A 5,045-nucleotide genomic window follows, 5' to 3' on the forward strand; every position below is an offset into this window, starting at 1 on the left:
AATAAATAAAGACTCTGATTTCAAAAATAAAAATGAAAAAATAAAAGAAAACACAATGACCCAAAATATATGGGACACAGTGAAAGCAGTTATAAGAAGGAAATTTGTAGCAATAAGAGCTTACCTCAAGAAACAAGAAAAATTTGAAATAAACAATCTAACCTTACATCTAAAAGAACTAGAAAAAGAAGAGCAGAACAAACAAAGCTCAAAGTTAGTAAAAGGAAAGAAATAATAAAAGATAGAGTGGAAATAAATGAAAAAGTCTAAAAAAAATACAAAAGATCAATGAAACCAAGGGCTGGTTCTTTGAAAAGACAAACAAAATTGATAAACCTTTAACCAGACTCATCAAGAAAAAATAGAAGTGAGGACTCAAATAAATAAAATCAGAAATGAAAATGAAGTGACAACTGACTCCACAGAAATATAAAGGATTATAAGAAAGTACTATGAGCAATTATATGCCACCAAATTGGATACTCTGGAAGAAATTAATACATTCCTAGAAACATACAATCTCCCAAGACCGAGTTAAGAATAAACAGAAAATCTGAACTGTTTAATTACTACTAACAAAATCAAATCAGTCATCAAAAAACTCCCAACAAACAAAAGCCCTGGAATGGATGACTTCAAAGGTGAATTTTACCAAACATTCAAAGAAGAATTAATACCTATTCTTCACGAACTATTCAAACAAATTCAAGAAGAGGGAAGTCTCCGAGGCTCATTTTATACAGCCACTATTACACTGATTACCGAACTAGATAAAGATGTTACATAAAAAAGAAAATTATAGGCCGATATCCCAGATGAACATAGATAAAAAATCCTCAACAAAATATTAGCAAACTCAGTTCAGCAATACATGAGAAAAATATCATACACCATGATAAATTGGATTTATTCCTGGGATGCAAGGTTGGTTCAATATATGCAAATCAATCAATGTGATACAAATTGAAAGACAAAAATCATATGACCAGAGTTTTGGAGAAACATGGCAGAGAGACATCTCCAGATCTCTCCCCTTGAAAGAACAATAAGGTGAATATCTAAATGTCAACAAAAACACCCAAACTGCACACCAATACGACTGAGTGTGGGATTTGCGCATAAAGGCTAACACAGGTCAGAACCCCGGGTGTCAGATGGTGGATTGGGAGAAACAAAGAAGCTGCCTCTAATACCTGGACTCCCTGTGGGAGGAGAGGGAGGGGAGAAGGTGAAGCGAGTTTCCTAAACAGCCCTGCCTGGGAGAGCTGTGATTTCCACGTGGCCAGCAGCAGAGTCCAGTCATCAGGACAGAAAGCAGAGAAGCAGGGATGACAGAGAAACAACAGTTGATTTTTATCAGCTACGGTTGCAAAACTGAGGCTGGGTCACAGTCCCCATCCCACAAGCCAGAGGGCCCCCCCCCACCATATCCTCTGAGATCAAAAACCATGGAGCCCCAGGGGAATCTGAGCAAATGCTACCGAAACTGTTGCTAACATTGAGAGGAACTGAGACTGAGGGTAGCGAGTGAGATTAAACATCTATGAGGAAAAAAGGCATTATTAAGGCTTTATATAAAGCAGGGATCCAAGAGTCTTAGACTCCACCTACTGGAAACCGAAAGAAAAACACATTCTTTGCAACAGGCTAAAGAGAGACCTTTATATAATAAATCTTCATTCAATAAAGCAGAACACATTTCCATTAATGCCCTAGTAGAGAAATAATCCATTAAACACCATAATCAATCAAGGCGACAAGGCATCTCAGAAAGAAAGAGAAAAAACTCCAGAAAATAAGCTTACAGACAGAAATATGTGACTTAAATGATAGAGAATTCAGGAGGAACTTTTGAAAAAAAATTAATGAGAAACGAAATGAATTATATCAACAGTTTCAGGTATTAAAAAAAAAACAACTAGATGAACAGAGCAAGGAGATTGAAACCCTCAAAAAGAACAAAATAGAACTTCTGGAGATTAAGAATACACTGCAAGAGTTGAAAAATAAAATAACAATCTTAGGGAATAGAGTCGACCAAATGGAGGAAAGGATCAGTGATATCGAAGACAGTTTCTAGAAATAAATCAGAAGGAAGAAGACAGAAACCGAAGAACAAAAAATAATGAAAGAGAAATATAGGACCTAACTATAACATCAGGAGAGGAAACATAAGAATAATGAGCATTCTCTAAAGGAAGGAAGAGAAGCAGAGACTAGAAAGCATTTTTGGATAAATAGTTAACAAGAATTTCCCAAATCTAAGGAATGAGCTGGAGCTTGGAATTCAAGAAGTCAACAGAACACCCAATTATCTCAACCTAAAAAGGCCTTCACCAATACACATTGTATTAAAATTATCAAAAATCAAAGACAAAGACAGAATTCTCAGGGCAGCCAGGGAAAAGAAGAAGATCTCGACCCATAAGGCCTTCTCTAAGACACATTACATTAAAATTATCAAAAACTGATTGACAAAGAAAGAATTCTCAGGGTAGCCAGGGAAAAGAAGATGGTAACCTGTAAAGGAAAACCTATTAGACTATTGTCGGATTTCTCAGCACAAACCTTACATGCCAGAAAAGAGTGGAATCAAATATTCAAACTATTAAGTGAAAGGAACTACCAGACTAGAATAATGTCTCCAGCTAAGCTTTCCTTTAGATATGAAGGAGAAATTAAGACCTTTCCAGATTTAGAAAAATCGAGGGAATTCTATCCTACAAGGCCTGCATTATAGGAAATACTGAAAGGGGTCAGCTCACCTAAAACACAGGACAAAAATTACATAATTACAAGTAAGGTACCTATCAAGCAAATAGAAGCAGGGGAGTACAACTCTTACTAAGAACAGGGCATTATAAGCTGAAACAATAAGAAGAGAATTGCTATAGCAAGAGAATAATGAATATTCAGCATATATAGAGACAATTTTAAACAACACTGACTGAAAAGTGGAGGATTCAAAGATCCAAATTGGTAAAGGGGAATGAAGATAAGGCATGCACAGAAGAAAATGGACGACTGTATATGTATATAACTATCCTTTACATATTCGTAATGGTAACCACATGCCAAAGATTTGGAACCGAAGTATATAACATAAAACAAGAAGAAACAGGGGTAAAACCCACAAAGCCCAAGCAAAATAAAGAAAACAAAAACACAAGGACAAAGAATGGGAACACTGAGCTACCAGAAAGCAAAAGATAAAATGGCTATAAGAAGACCACATACCTCAATACTCACCCTAAATGTAAATGGACCTAACTCACCAGTAAAAATGCACGAAGTTGCATTTTTCTAGCAAATGACATTCAGAGAAAAGCAGGAGTAGTGGTACTGATATCAGACGAAATAGACTTCAAAATAAAAAAGGTAAAGAAAGATACTGAGGGACACTTCATTATGATAAAGGGAATCATGCACCAAGAAGACATAACACTTAATAATATTTACGCTCATAATCAGGGAGCCCCGGAATGTGTAAAGCAATTACTAACATAGCTAAAGGGAGAAACAGACCAAAACACTATCATAGTAAGGTACCTAAATACCCAACTCTTGGATATGGACAGATCATCCAAACAGAAAATCAATAAGGAAATAACATCCTTAAATGACACATTAGACCAACTGGACATAATTGACATTTACAGACCCTTTCATCCAAGACAGCTGCCTATATATTTTTCTCTAGTGCTCATGGAACATTCTCAAGGATTGACCACATACTGGGACACAGAGATAGCCTCAACAAATAAAAGAGGGTTGAAATCATACCAACCATATTCTCTGATCATAATCCTTTGAAACTAGAGTTCGACTGTAGAAAGAAAGCGGGAAGAACCACAAATACATGGAGATTAAACTACTGAGAAATGACTGGATCAGAGAAGAAATAAAGAGAGATCAAGAGGTACATAGAAACGAATGACACTGATAATACAACGTATCAAAACTTTTGGGACACAGCAAAAGCGGTCATAAGAGGAAAGTTCATATAATTATAGGCCTATCTCCAAAAATAAGAACAAGCCCAAATAAACAACCAATTGCTTCATCTTAGAAAACTAGAAAAGGAAGAACAAATGAAGTCAATTGTCAGCAGAAGAAAGAAATAATCAAAATTAGAGTAGAAATAAATGAAATTGAGAACAACAACAACAACAATAACAACAACAAAACCAATAGAAAAAAATAAATGCAATAAAGAGCTTGTTCTTAAAAATTGACAAACCCCTGGCTAAACTCACTAAAGAAAAAAGAGACAGGACATGAATAAACAAGATCAAGGATGAAAGAGGGAAACTGATGACAGACACTGCAGAAATACAAAGGATTGTACAAGAATACTATGAAAAAGCATGTAACACCAAATTTAATAACCTAGAAGATATGGACCAGTACTTAGACAGATACAACCTTCCAAGACTGACTCAAGAATTGGAAAATCTATATAGACCAATCAGCATTATGGAAATGGAAACAATGATCAAAACCCTACAACAAAAATAAAAGTCCAGGACCAGATGGCTTCACCAGTGAATTCTTCCAAAGATTCAAAGATTTAATACCTGTTCTCCTCAGTCTCTTACAAAATATCAAAGAGGAGGCAATACTTTCCAACTCATTTTATGAGGCCCATATTACTCTGATACCAAAAGCTGGTAAAGATAATACAAAAAAAGAAAACTACAGACCAATATCTCTCATGAACACAGAGGCAAAAATCCTAAATAAGATACTAGCAAACTGAATACAGCAATAAAAGATTATATACCACGATGAAGTGGGCTTCATCCCAGGGATGGTTCAACATACACAAATCGATTATTGTGATACATCACATAAAGAAATTACAAAATAAGAATCATATGATCATATCAATAGATGCAGAAAAAGCCTTTGACAAGATACAACATCCATTTATGATCAAAACACATCACAATTCGGTATAGAAGGAAAGTACCTTAAGATAATAAAGGCCATATATGATAAACCCTCAGCCAACATTACACTTAATGGTAAAAAGCTAAAACCTC

This window comes from Pteropus alecto, unplaced genomic scaffold (assembly GCF_000325575.1).
Source record: "Pteropus alecto unplaced genomic scaffold, ASM32557v1 scaffold167, whole genome shotgun sequence".
In the NCBI taxonomy this organism is placed as follows: Eukaryota; Metazoa; Chordata; class Mammalia; order Chiroptera; family Pteropodidae; genus Pteropus; species Pteropus alecto.